At 49.9% G+C, this 14602-nt stretch overlaps 1 protein-coding gene across 1 annotated transcript in view; it reads left to right on the top strand.

The window, feature by feature from the left end:
* The window catches only part of EPB41L1 (erythrocyte membrane protein band 4.1 like 1), a 123264-nt gene that overhangs the window by 56877 nt on the left and 51785 nt on the right, over nt 1-14602 (top strand). The window lies entirely within an intron of this gene.

Raw genomic sequence — 14602 nt, 5'->3', positions numbered from 1 at the left:
ATGGGGACCCCCAAGCCCAGGTAGGCACGTGGGGCGATCAGGTGGCACGGGGGGCGGGGGGCTCGCCACGTCTAGGCCCGGCCTCCAGCCCTGGGGAGGAGTGGGGGGAGGCCGGGAACTGAGTTTTCGGGCCGGTGTGGGCGAGGGTCTTGCTGTTCCTCCCCGCTCCAGGTCTGCAGCTTCCCCCGGGCCCGGAGACGGAGGCCGGGAGGCGGGGGCTTGGTCCGCTGTGGGATGAGCAGTGGTGGGTGCTGGGCTCCCGCGGCCGGCCCACTCTGTTCTCTCAGAGCACTCCTGCTGCCGCCTCTGGAGGCCTAGGGCTCTCGGGATGTCTGCGCTTCCGAGGCTGCAGGACCAGATCTCAGCTGGCGAGTGGGAAGCTGGCAAGCTCTTGCCCTCAGCCTCGCTCTCTGGTTGCGGGCCCTTCCCCACTCGGGCCTGGCCTCCTATCCCACTACCCTTCCAAGTCTCCAGAGCTGGAGGCATGGGCCTTAGTCCTAGGACCTCTGTGTTCCTGTGGCCCTGGTGTGATGTCCTGTCCCCTAATGAGAGGGAGAGAGGGCTTGTGTGTCCTGGCTGTGTCTGGCACCTTCACACTTGGGGAGATCCAGGGGCCGTGAGGCTGGGTCTTGCGGCTAGGTGTGTGTGTGGAGGTGGGGGCGGGGGAGGCAAATGACTGCAGCCACCAAGGTACTTACTGGGCGCTGAGACCACTGACTGGCAGATCTGTATGGCCCAGAGTGGTCCATGGGGACTTTGAGGGACTGGACAAGGACAGGGAAGGAGTTCTGGGGATGCTGGTCTCTGTCTCAGCTGCCAGCCATGGTCGGTGCTTTCCCCAGAGCTCTGAGGATGCTCTGATGAGGGAGAGAGCATCACCACGTGTTCCCACCTTCACTTCTGGATCTGCATAGCACCTCCTCTGCACCCAAAGGTGGGAGTGTAAGAGGGCTGGATTTAGGACCTCTCCAGGGCTATGTGGAGCCCAGCTGCTCCATCTCCCACTCTCTCCCCGGAGCCTTCCAGAATCAGCAGCAGTTGGGTCAGGTTGAGAGCTGGGGACTGGGGTGGTGCCCTCCGCAGCTCCTGGAAGACTCGGCGCTGCCTGTCCTGGGCAAGGGTGTGGGGAATAGAGGCGGCTGTGTGCCCACCTGCCCACCCGTTTCTCCAGATGGAGCCTGCGGCAGAGGCAGCCTGTGCCAGCCTCCTCTTCGAGCCACCGTGGCCCAGGGAGGCTCTGCCAGCTCCATGCAGGGATGGAGCTGGCTTCTGCTGGCCACTGAAGTCATGCCTGCCGGGCAACCCATGCACAGTATCTGTGGTGTGCAGAGTATGGTCCGTGGGATTTTGAGGGCACCTCAAGGCAAGCCTGGAGGGGATCAGTGCAGAGGACATTGTCCTTATTAAAACCCTTCCTCGGCCATGTGATGCTTCCCTGAACTCGGCCCGGAGCTTCTTGAAGGGCTTCTCCAAAGAACCTACGTGAGAACAATGCTGGGTCAGGGAGTCCTTACCTGGTAAATGTTGAAAGGTTGAATGAGGCCTAGAGAGAGAGTGACTTGTGGAAGGTCACCAGGAGAACCAGCACCAGTGTACCCAGGTCTTCCACCTCTTGGTTTGCCATTCTTGCAGCCTGGCTGCCTACTTCCCTGCTGCTGTGGTTGTTCTATATACAAGATTCTGCCAGGAGCTGGACATGATAGCTGGGGGCTGGAGGGCCCCTTGGGAGGGGTCTTACTTTGGCCTCAGGCCTTGCCCCCAGTATGTTAGCAGGAGAGGCCAGGGATGAGAGAAAGGGCGGTGATGGCCCTGGACCCTCTTGGGAGTGTACGGGGCTGAGAGCATGCAATGTGCCCCGGGATATTCTGGTCTGAGCCTCCAGGGGGCAGCAGAAAAGATTGCCTAACTACCCCAGCCTGGACAGCTCTGTGAGCCTCTTTCTGGGTTTTGCTGCCCCGTTTGCTAGAAAGGAATGATTATCTCTACCTGGAGTAATACCAACAATTAACTGCATCTTTTGAGCACTTAAGGTATACCATGCACCGTGATAAGTGCTTTGCATCATTTCATAGCAACCCTTTCAAATAGGTGCTATTATTATCTACTTTTTTGCAGAGAAGAAACATTGGCTCAGAGAGCATATGTCACATGTTTGAAGTTACACAGCTGGAAAGGGTGGGGCTAAGTCCAGAGCTCCTCTCTCTACCATGACTAGGGGCAGTGTCTGGGAGTCCCAGACTGGTGTCCTGCAAAGCCAGGCAGTTCATTGGTGGGCCAGGGTGGGTCCAGGTGGAAGAGTGTGTGTGCTAGGTCTGGCAGAGCAAGAGTGGCAGTGCAGCCTGAAGACTGCTGTAGTCCTGAGGAGTGGGAGCAGGTAGGTACTGGTTAGGAGCCCTCAGAGAAGGCTTGTCCTTGGCCTTCTGCCTCCTGGCCAGGATCCCTCAGCGGTGGGGACGCTCCAGGTTCCCTGTTCCCATCGGCTCCCAGAGAAGATAGACTGGCCCTCCACACGTCCCCTGCAACATTTGGTAGGGCTCCGATGACCAGAAACTGTATGGGTGGGAATGCTCCTTTGTACGGCTGTGCAAAGGAAGCCCTGTCGGTGGGACCTGAGCCTGGGAAGATGGGCCGGGAGTGGGGCAGACTGGCACTGCTTCCTCTGTGGGCTGGAGGCTCCTGGAGAAGCATAGCAACAACTAACATTTATTGAGCACTTATTATATGTTGGACGCTGTCTTAAGAATGTACACGTCACATTCTTCACAAAGCCCCATGAGGTTTGGATGAGGTATAGTTGTTGTTACTCTTTCCATTTTACAGATTGAAGGGACTGGGGCTTAGACAATGCCTCAAGGTCAAACTGCTAGGTTATGGGGGAGTGAGTTAGGATTCAAACCTAGGCCTGTGAGTCAGAGCCATGTTGCTGGTTGGGCAGCCTGCAGTTTCTCAGAGGTCATACTCAGTTTGTTCCGCTTGAACTAGTCACTCAATCAGATGCATCCCTCTCCTCCAGGCCTCGCAGTTCAGCTGGGAGAGACATGGACATGGCACGTCCAAGGTAAAGCATGTGATATTGTATATGCTCAGCGTGGATTCCTGTTTTGATGCTCAGAACAGGCCTCAGGAAGAAGGGGCAGTAAAAGCTATAGTTGTGGGGGGAAGGGCACCTACTCCCCCAACTCAGAGGGGAGGAAATAGGGATGCCTTTGAAGAAGAGTGGGTGGTCTGGGTGTTTGTGGGACAGATAGTGTAGGGGGAGTGTGAGCTGGGAGGTGACTCAGAAAGTTAGTTTGTGTTTGGGTTTTCGATGAAGCTCTGGAACCTACCAGATTCTAGTCACAGCATAGCTTTGTAGTAGCTACGTGACCTTGGACATCTCACTTAGATGGTCTGAGCCTCCGTTTCCTCGTCTGTGAATACAGATAAGCATGCCTATCTCTTAGGGACCACATTTTGGTTGTTACATAAAGGACCTAGGGTAATGCTGACACGTTGCAGGAACTTAGCACTCGTTACTTCTCTCCCCTTCCATCTCTCTTAAATGCCAGACTGAGGTGTTTTGACTCAACATGAGCCTGGAGGCTCTGGGAACCTTTGCAGGATTTTGGTCTGCTGAGGAGCATGGCAGAACTGTGTTTAGGGAAGGTCCCTTTGGCAACTGTCTGACCCACAGGAGGGCATGGATTGTGACCTTACAGGAGAAATCTCAACCACAGGGGCTTGGAGGGCAAGAGAGGAAGAAGGTTGGAGATGCACTAAGGTGTTCCTCAAGAAGCAAGTGTCTTGCCTGGAAGGGGAGAAGGAGCTTGGGGTGGGAAGGCCACAGGGGTCAGGAATTCAGTGTGAGGCCTGGTGATTTTGAGAAGGGCTGGTCTTCATCAGTTTGGAAGGTTGGACCGTATCGTTTTTGTACATCTGGCTTTTTTCTTTTGAATTATTTCTTTTGGATAGATCCCCAGCAGCGCTTCCTCTATAATAGCAGCAAATTGGGACTAAATGTTCAACAATAGGATGATGATTAAGAACACTCTGGAACATCCACTGGTAAAATAATATGCAGTGGTGAATACCCACAGAAAGACCGCTTGCAGTGTATGGAGCTGTGCACTTGCAAAGCTCTTTTGCGTCTTTGATTCATTTCTTGTTTATGACTGCCCTGTGACAGAGGAGGGGCAGGGATTAGATCCTTCCTGTGCATGAAGAGCTGGAGGCTGGACTCCAGTTTTCTTGAGGGCAGGGCTCATGTTTTATTCATTGTTCTATCTCAGTATGTTGCTGTGATAATGCTTGTTAGATGAAAGGATGATTGAGTGAGCTAAGGGGAGAGGAAGTGACTCATTCAAGGTCATGCATGTACCCAGTACCTGCCATATTCTTGCCCTTCCCTGTTTGCCATATTGTTTTCGTTTACCACTCAGTGTCTCGGGGCGGGGGAGCTGGATGGGAGAGGTTCCCAGCGAGGACTCACAGACCAGGGCTTAAGTCTTATTTCTGTTCTTACTAACTGTGAGGCCTTGACAAATTACTCTTTTTAAGCCCCAGTTTCCTCATCTGTAATGGAAATAATCCAAGTGCTTGCTTTTAGGGGCAAGACTAAATGAATTCAGGCATGTAAAACTCTCAGCATGGTAACTAGCACATAGTAAATGAACGCTAGCTGTGATGATGATGTCATAATGTGGTGTCATTAATATCTGATACAATTAATATTAGCTGGAAAAAAGCCCTATAAAGTTATGAGCATTCAGATTACAGTGGTATAAAATTAGGTGTGACCATAGACACAGAGTGGAAGAAAACAGGTCGAAATGGAGTTACGGCAAGCAAGACTGGAAGTGACTAAGACCAACCAAAACAGATTCTTCTTTAATGTTGTATTTTCTCTTTAGCTTTAATTACAAAAGAAATCTGTGAAAAATCCTAATAATTCAGAAGTGTATTGTCCCCTTAGCTCCCCAAACAAAATTCTCCTCTCCAGAAGTAGCCAGTAATAGCTGCGGTACATTTCCTTCCAGGGTATTTTCTATACTTATGTAAACATACAAGCCAGAGTGGGAATGGTAAACTGCATTATTGTTTTACAACTTGCATTTTTCATTTAACTATATATTGACATCTTTTCATGTCAGCAGTACAAAATCTATCTCAAACACTTTTGCAATAGGTATATAATACTTTTGTAATTAATTTTTTTTTTTTTTTGAGTTGGACTCTCACTATCGCCCAGACTGGAGTGCAGTGGCTGCTTCCGGCCACCGCAACCTCGACCTGCTGGGCTCTGGCGATCCTTTCTGCCTCAACCTTCCAAGTAGCTGGAACTACAGGCGCACGCTACCACGCCTGGCTAATTTTTTGTATTTATTGTTGAGATGAGGTTTCGCCTGCCCAGGTGGGTCTCGAACCCGCGGGCTCAGTCAGTCCACTCACCTCAGCCTCCCAAAGGCGCAGGATTACAGGCTGAGCCACCGAGCCCGGTTTGTAATTAATTTTTTAATGGCTAAACCCTAGGTAATTTGGTCAGCCCCATATTGACCGTTTGACATTGTTTTCCATTTTACTCTATTCTACATAACACTGACAATGACTCTAACCGTGTTTACACAATTAAAGAAAATCAAATGAGAGAGATAGTTGCTGCTCCTCCCTGCTCTGTCCCCTTTTCTCCCCAGGGGAACCCAAGGGAGGGGGTGTACTTGGAGGAGGCCCTGTCCCCACCACCTTCCAAGGGTGGGAATGTCCTAGAGAGAACCCTTCTTTCTTTTTTTTTGAGTTGGAGTCTCATTCCTTTGCCCAGGCTGGAGTGCAGTGGCATGCATGCTCACAGCCACCATTGACCTGTTGGGCTCCAGCGATCCTTCTGCCTCAGGCTTCCGGGTAGCCAGAATTACAGACATGCACTACCACACCTGGCTATTTTTTATTTTATTGTATAGACGAGGTCTCACCAAGTTGCCCGCACTGGTCTTGAACCCTCAGACTCAGGCAGTCCACTCGCCTTGGCCTCCCAAAGTCCTGGGATTTCAGGCTGAACCACCCAGCCCGGCCGAGAACCCTTCTTTCACTCACCAGGATTAAGCTCTCTGGGGAAGTTCTCAGACACTCTTGGGATGCCATGAGCTGTTGCCCAGGCCCCGCTGCTGCTTCCACCCTGAATGTCCCGGGGCCCTGCTGCTGCTTACACCAGTGTCCTTAGATGAGTTCTTTCCCTTCCCCGGGCCTCAGTTTGTCCATCTGTGTGGTACTGAGGCCTTACTGGTTAGAACCTTTGCTGCCGTGTACTACCTACTATATGTCAAAGACTGCCGGAATGAGCTTCATGGGCACTGTCTCACTTAATTCTCACTAAGAGCCTTTGAGGTGTAGAGTATTATTTTCGAGAGCAGGTATGTAACCTGTCCAAAGTCCTAAGCCCAGTTGAGAACCACTGTTTTTTGCTCCCTCTCAACAATTGCTGATTGGTGAGGTCCAAGCAAAATTGTGATTATAAAAAGATCCTTTAAATTGTAAAGCACCCTGCATGTGGGAGGGATTGATACTGCTGTTATTTCGACATCCAGGGCAACAGTAGCTTTGGTTACATGGTTTACAGCACGTTGGGGGTCGTGGGCTGTAGCAGAACCCAGTCACTGGACTGTGAGCCAGTAAGCCTGGATCCTAGTCCTAGCTCTTCCTTGACTAGCTGTTTGACCTTGGCAGTAAAGTTGGCCTGGGGAATGAGCCCACCTACTCTGTGTGGCACTTGTGCTGCTCGATGGGATAAAGCCCGGAAGACAGCACATTGCTGGGCTTTCAGAGGACACCCTGCTAGGGGAGGGCTAAGCCTGCCTCCCGCACGGTTGTCAGCTGGTCCAAACAGCAGCATTTCTCCTTTTTGATGCCTTTACTCTGCAGTTCTGTGCTGTCACATGGTCCCTGGCCCACAACTGTACATCAGTCTGAGGCTCTGCGGTGGCACGTGAAACTCGTGGGCAAGAAGCCAGTGCTGACGGGTGGTGGCCTCTTCGTGTTGTTTGGTTTTATTCAATGCAGTGCCTACGGGTACTGCAAGCCTCTGACAAATTGCCATGTCCCACTGTCATGCATGGACCTAACTGTGGGCCCAGCTCCCTTCAGATCCTTGGGCTTGGCTGCAGGGGTGGCCGGGCCTCCGCAGTGGCTTTCTCAGCCTCCGCCCTCTAGTCATTTCATTCACGTCCATCGAGATTGTCACTCGGAGAAGTGAGTCTCTGTACTGGGGAACTCCCCGTGGGAAGTAACATCATCTCCAGTGACTGCAAGAGGAGGAATAAGCCTTAGCAGGCGCTCTCTCTGTCTTGTCTTTTCATTCTTCTTTTTTCCTTTTTGGCTCCAAAAGCAACACACATTCATAGTAGAAAAATGGAAAAATACAGAGGAAAGGGGAAAAATGATCCGTATGTCCTTCCCCAAGGAAATGTTCCTGTTAACATTTTAGCTTTTGGACTTAATAATAAAGATGAGAGCATGATCTGACTCCATTTTCACAGTAAACCCACGAGGTGTGCAAGATTATCATTGTGATTTTACACATGAAAAAGCAAAGCACAGAGAGGTTAGGGATTTGCTTAAGGCTCCCTGTCTGCCATTTTATCTTCCTTGACCACTTAGCCTATACTGCCTCTTCCCAGGCACCCCTCATCCTTAGTGTCAGGTGATGCATCATCAGATTCTGACAGAAAACAGAATTCCAATCAGATGCTTCAGCTGAAGAGATGTTACTAGAGGTGTGAGCAGGGTTAGAGGCCACGAGGGATATTGAGGTGCCACAGACTAACAAAGGCATCCCCTCTCAGGCACACTGAGCAGAGGGAGGGATCACTGTTGCCCAAGTTCCATGTGGCTAGAGCTGGGTAAGGAGCTATCACGGGGGGCTCAACCACTGCCAGAGCTACGGGGGGGAGACCGGGGGAGACATGCCCATTGGCTCTCTCCTCTGCCCTCTGGCTTCCTGTTGGCCAAACCCAACCAGAAACTAGCTGTCAAGCAGGCTTAGGGACAGTTCGATGGGCCAGCCTCCCACTTCTGCAAGCAGGCCACTGATTGGGGGTGCAAATGGAGACTAACAGCCCCTGAACATGGTTGTAAGGAGATGGAAGAGATGAGCCCCTTACCTCCCAGAAGGAAAAGTTGTCTTGGTCACAGAGGTTATTGAAATCATCAATTAAAGCAGAAGAGTTTCTTCTGCCTGGCGTTCTCATGATATTTTGGTGTCTCTTGCACTCTTCCCCCCCCCGCCCACTGCTGCCTCTGCTCTCACCGGGTTCAGAATTCCCAAGAACATCCGGGCAGAAGTCTTCGGTGCTGTCAGTGTGCAGGATTTAGAAGAGACAGCCTGGCTGTCTGGGGAGTGATTGTTTGCAGGCATGACACGTGGCTGTGTGTGTCCGCCTGCTCTTCCACTGCTGTGCATAGGCACAGACGTGCTTCTCGTATGTATGGCATAAGCACCTGCAACCACTCTCCTTTGATTTAGCGGGACTTTCACTTTTATAGCTCAGAGTGCTTTCATTCTCTATAATAGCCTTATCTCCACGTCCTTACTTGGATGTGGAGGACAGGGGATCTCATCTGTGTTTGACAAATGAATAAGCTGATACTCGGATAGGAGGAAATGACTTGCCCATGGCCCATCAGGTAGGGAGTGGCAGTACTGAAGCCAGAAGCAGTGGTCCTGAGTCTAAGTCCAGCTCTTCCCAGTGTGCGTGCTTTTCAATCTTGGCAAGTGGCTCTTGGGCCAGCCCTAGCTCTGGGAGAAGTCAGTACAGGTTGAGCCCGGAGGCTACGAAATGCCATATAGTGGGAAGAACTTTTGGGTCAGAGAGACTTAGTGCAGCCTTGTGACCTTGGACACATCAGCAGCCTCTTCTAGCCTGTGTGTCTTCATTAGTAAGACAGGAGGATAATATCCAGAGTTTGGATGGAAGAGTCAGTGCTTAAGTTCGGCTAAGTCATCAGAAGGGCTCCCGAGGTGAATGCAGCCAGCTCTGGTCCTCAATTGGGTAGACTTAGAACTGTCTGTTTGTGTTCTGCCCACCCGTTATCCATATGTTCATCCGTTTATCCGTCTACTCATCCATCTGATGCCAGACCCACAGAGCGTGAATTCTGGCACTGCCATTTGCTAGCTGTGTGACCTAGGGCAAGGTACTTAACTTCTCTGTTTCCTTTTCTTCTTTTGTAAAATGGAGATAATAAGAATACCTATTATAAGTTATTAGGAAGATTAAATGAGTTAATTGACAAAAAGTACTTAGATCAGTGTCTGGCAGATAGCGGACTATAGATGGTAATGCTCTTGTTGTTATTTATCAAGTACTGTGCCTAACCCTGGGAATAATGGCTAACAAGACACAATTCTTTATCTTTATGGAGTTTATTTTTGTAGGAGGAATAGAAACAAGTAAATCAATCAATGATGTAAGTTCAGTTTGTGATAATTAGTTTGAAAACAAGCAAGCAAACCTTGCTTAATGGATACAAAGTGTCTCATGATTAAAAATTTTGGAAATAGATAGTGGCGATCATTGCAAAACATTGTGAATGTAACTTATGCCTTTGAAGTGTTATACTTTAAAATGGCTAAATGAAACAAAAAGCAGCAGCCTAGCATGTTGTAACCAAAAAACTTAGGGGAAGGGGCCTGCATTAGACAAGGTAATCAAGGACACTTAGATTCCTTATCTGAAGGCAGGAGCTGCTGAGTTGTCCACACAGAGGGAACATTAAGGACAGAGCCCCCAAGCCTAGCACGGTTGAAGAACAGACAGGAAGTCAGTGTGACAGGCTCACAGTGATGTGGTGGGTTGGGGAGGCACCAGGGCACCAGTGGTGGTGGGAGCCGATGCTGAAAAGATGGGCAGAAGCCATGTACAAAGGCTGCATCTCTGATAAAGAGTTTGTGTTTTGTTTTGATGGAAAACCATTGCAGGTTTTACAGAGGGCATCCAGAGAGTTTTGAAAAGATCCTTGTAGGTATTCTGAGAGTAAACCCTAGGAGGGCCCAAGTGGACATAGGGGGATCATGGAGCAGGCTGAGGCAGCCGTCATGGAGCAAGTTGATAGCTACTTGGACTTTAGGTAGTGGCTGTGGGGATGGAGAAAAATAGCAAATCTAAGTTATTGTACTCTGAGATGCTGACTCATGCTAACCCTGGTTAGAGGGCCTGATGTATAAACCAGGTGCCAGCTATTGTTTCATTTTTAAGGAGTGGTACAACCGCCAGGCCAAGTGCATATTGCCTTAGCTGGGCCAGGGCACTCTCTCCCTGCAGGCCACCCAGATGTAAAGCCATAGTAGAGAAGGCTGCTTAGTGCCCCTAGAAGGCAAGCCAAGGAGCCAGACGGTGGTTGCAATTTTGAAGAGCATCAGATGCTGGCAACCTGCTCCCAGCTGCACTGGGCCCCTCTCTCTCAGACAGAGCTGGTGCGGGCACTGTCAGCATTTACTTCTCTGGCTGACCTTTCCCTTTTCTAATCCCGTGCATTAAGCCTTTCATATGTTAGTGTCATCAGTCTGGCCCTGCTGGCCTTGGTCTCTTAGAAACATCTCTTTTTCCATTCATTCTGGGTGGGCAGTCTGAGCTTCTATTCTCAGTTCTCCCCTTGCTGCAGCTTCCTGTTACTGCTTGTGATTATGGAACCTACCCCTCAAGGTTGTTTTACTGGGTGCGTACTATTCAAGTGCTCTCTCCGTGTTATTTTCCTGACTGTCTGTCACCACCCTCAGAGGGGGGAAGGAGTATCTCAATTTTACAGAAGAGGCAGCAGAGGCTGAGACAAGTAGAATCATTCGCCCATGATCACAGAGTGAGCAAATGTTGGAACTGGGCCTTGGTCCTAGGCCTGCCTGACGCCGAAGTCTGTGTGGTTAACCACTGAGCCACAGGGCCCCGCCCTGCCGCCCTGCAGGAGGTCTGTGAATGACTGTGAAGTCTCTGGCCTTATGCCTGGCCCACAGTGGCTCTCAGTGATGAGAGCCCTGTCCTTCTCCAGCAGAGGGGTGCTTTTGACTCTTGTGAGACTGCCTGCACTGCCCCAGTCCCTTCACTCTCCCTGGACTCCAACAGATCCCTCCTTCTAGGTGATGCTCACCTTTATAGGGCTCTTGTTCTAAAGTATCAGAATGTCAAGTTCTGTTCTCTGTCCCCTGCTCAGTCCCTTTGTTTTTATCTCTGGGCATCTGCCCATGTGGGGACTCAGTCTAAATGTCCTCCCTGCCATCTTCTGCGTAAGTGCCCCCTTTTTTCAAAACCTCACACCACCTTCACCACCACCCCCCCTACACCTTAGAAGCCTTCTTTGGGAACTACAGGTCACATTCCAGATCACTAGGTCCCCAGACTCTTCTGAGGCCGGGACATACACTGGCAAAACTAAATCATCTCCTCCCTGAGTGTTCAGCCATCTCCTAGGTGAGCATCCTTTTTCCATGTCGCAGCAAGCTCCACGAGAATGAGCACATACTTTCCCTTATGACCGCTACGGTGCCTGTCCTGGCCCAGCCACCCAGCAGGCTCCATCAGGCCGTGCTGACCAGGCCCTGGGCAGACCCATGCCCACATGGCAGGCTGTGTCAGAGCCTAGGTCAGGTCACTGGCTCCCTTTCTGTGGCCTAGTGTGGGGACCATGCTGTTATTCTTGGATTTGTGAAATAAAGATTTCACCATAGGTTTAAAAAATTCATAAATTTAAACCTTTAAAAGGTTTAAACACACTTTATCTCTTCATCTTGTCATCTGAGCCATGTGCATCAGAGAAATTTATTTTTTAACCTCTTATTTTTAAAAACAATTCAAAGAATCCCCAAGTATAATGGAAAAGTCAAGAACCATAGTTAAACAGGTGGAAGAAAAAGTAATAATCTATCCTCCTGCCCCCCAGAAATAGCTGTAGTTAATACTTGGCAACATTTTCTGTATTTGCGTATGTGTATTAGTTAAAATAGGTCAATCTTTACAGTTTGTATCATGCCTTTTCACTCAATGTTTTCTGTACTTATTTTTTTTTTTTTTTGAGTTGGAGTCTCACTCCTTTGCCTAGGCTGGGGTGCAGTGGCACACACGCTCATGGCCACCCCAGCGTCGACCTCCTGGGCTCCAGCGATCCTTCCACCTCAGCCTTCTAACTAGCCAGAACTACAGGTGTGCACTACCACACCTGGCTATTTTTTATTTTATTGTAGAGACGAAGTCTCGCCAAGTTGCCCGGGCTGGTCTTGAACTCGCGGACTCAGGCAATCCACTCACCTCAGCCTCCCAAAGTGCTGGGATTATAGGCTGAGCCACCAAGCCCGACCTTTTCTGTAATATTTTACCACTTTTTTGCTTAACTCTGGAGTGGATGGGCCAACACTGACCTCGCTAGCCCCTGCTGTGGGGTACAGAGGTGGCTCCTTCCCCCTCTGTGGCTCTCAGCCTAGTCCTGCGTGCTTTCTCCTTTGAGGAGATTCTGCTGAGGTTGCTTGAGGCAGCAGAGTGCACTTGAGAAAAAATAGACCTGGAGTTGGGATCTAGGGAGTCAGGAGGCTGGGTAGGGAGGAGAGTGGGCGGAGGAGCCAGGGAAACCTGTCTGAGCAAGTGACAGTCACTCAAGCTTTCTTTGCTCTTGGATCTCACCTGTAAAGGAAAATGTAGATTGGATTATCTCAAAAGACTTCTAGCTCCTTTATCTGCAGTTCTGGTAGTGGTAGGCATTTGCTGCCAGCAGTCTCTGCTGGAGACCCAGGCAGAGGAAGACTGGGATATTTATTTAAGTTTGCTTTCTTGGCTATTTCCAAGAAGACTCAGGCCTGGGAAAAGTTCGGAGTGTCTGGGCTGAAGCCAGACTGAGGTCGTCCGAAAGGGTGAAGTGGATGTGTCTCCCAGATGCCTGGCCGGGCAGCCATGTGGATTCTGCTTCTCATAGCAGAAGTCATACAGATTAGTGTGTGGATTCATTTTTTTTTTTTTAAGCAAAATTAAGTAGGCGTTTATTATAAGGGTTCTTGCCACTAGGCCTTATCTGACATAATGACCAATATCCTTAAGTGCAGGCCTAAAAAGGATCCTGAGCCAGGCAGCCGGGTATCAATTTGACTCTTCCAAGGCTGTGAGTGTCCCTAGAACAGTTCTGGTTGCTATGTCCTGGCCTAGAGTCGGTGCTTACTGTCATGTAAGCAATGAAGAGCCTTTATTTAGCCGTAGCTTTAAGTTATACCCATCAAGCCCAGAATAATGCCTTAAGTGGAAAGAATTTCTGGGTGGGGAAGAGGCAAGGGGGACCAAAATCTTCCCTTCCTCCTCACCTTATGTCTTAATAGCAGCATCACTAACAGCCAAGTCTCTCATTTGTACTATGAGCTTCAGCTGACAAAGTCTTCCCCTCATTGTCCACTCTGTGGGGACAGATGATGTTCAGGGCTCCAGAGCTCTCCTGTGACCCAGGGGGGCACTCAGGTCCCTGACTTTCTATTGCTCTTGGCTTTGGGCCAGGCTGGGGTCCAATGCAGGGAGAGAAGCTGAAGAATAAGAAGGAAGTGTGGGGCAGGGGGCTGGGTGGCCCACCCAGGCAGTGGGTAGCCCAGGTGGATGCTGTAAACGCCTGTCTCTGTGCCCATCAGAGATCATCCATGGTGGGGTGCAGGAGAAGGGGCCTGCTAGGTCTAGTCTGGATCTTTCTCGTGTACTATGATGGACTTAAAGGAAGGGCTTAGACTCATTTCTTTGTTCCCCTAGTTTTAGCTCAGACTTTCCTCTTTTTGGGTTTTTTTTTGAGGATCCACTGACTAGGATCGGGAATAAGTGCTTTGCTCCCCCCACCCCCCTCTACCCCCCTTTTAAAATCCAACTTGTGGGTTAAAATATATATACTGATATAATACAAGTAATCCCAAGGCAGATAAAGTGAAAAATGAAGTTTCCTCTCTCATCCCACCCTATTCCATGGGTTGCTTTCATTTTCCTTTATCCGCTTCTACCTTATTCACCTCTCAACAATTGGGTGAGTATACTTTCAGATATTTTACTAAATGTGTACAAACACATGTAATTGAGGTTATTGTTTTGTTCTTTAAATATAAAATGAGACTGTGCCATTTCTTTCTGTTTCTCTCTCTGCAATCTGTTTATCCCAAAAGAAGAGCTGGGCAACGGGGCCTTGATTCTCCCCAAAATCTCATTCACTGCTTTACGGGGAAGATGATAAGGATAGTCTGTCTTGAGATCATTTCTCTAGGTGGCTCACTTCTTGGATGAGTCCCAGAGAGAAGTGACTGCCCCATTTGTGGCCCTCGGGGCCTGGGTCCCCTTCTTTGGGCTTTTGCATCATCAGGGCTGTGTGCTTTTAAGAAGTGCCTCCCAAGCCGGGCTCGGTGGCTCAGCCTGTAATCCTGCACTTTGGGAGGCTGAGATGAGTGAATTGCCTGAGCCCGCGAGTTCGAGAACTGCCTGGGCAACTTGGTGAGACCTCATCTTTACAGTAAATCAAAAAAATTAGCCGGGCATGGTAGCGCGCGCCTGTAGTTCTGGCTCCTTGGAAGACTGAGGTGGAAGAATCGCCGGAGCCCAGCAGGTCGAGGCTGCGATGGCCGGGAGCGGCCACTGCACTC

This window comes from Carlito syrichta, unplaced genomic scaffold (genome assembly GCF_000164805.1).
Source record: "Carlito syrichta isolate Samal-C Ts95f unplaced genomic scaffold, Tarsius_syrichta-2.0.1 Scaffold314830, whole genome shotgun sequence".
In the NCBI taxonomy this organism is placed as follows: Eukaryota; Metazoa; Chordata; class Mammalia; order Primates; family Tarsiidae; genus Carlito; species Carlito syrichta.
This window is presented reverse-complemented; position numbering and strand designations above follow the sequence as displayed.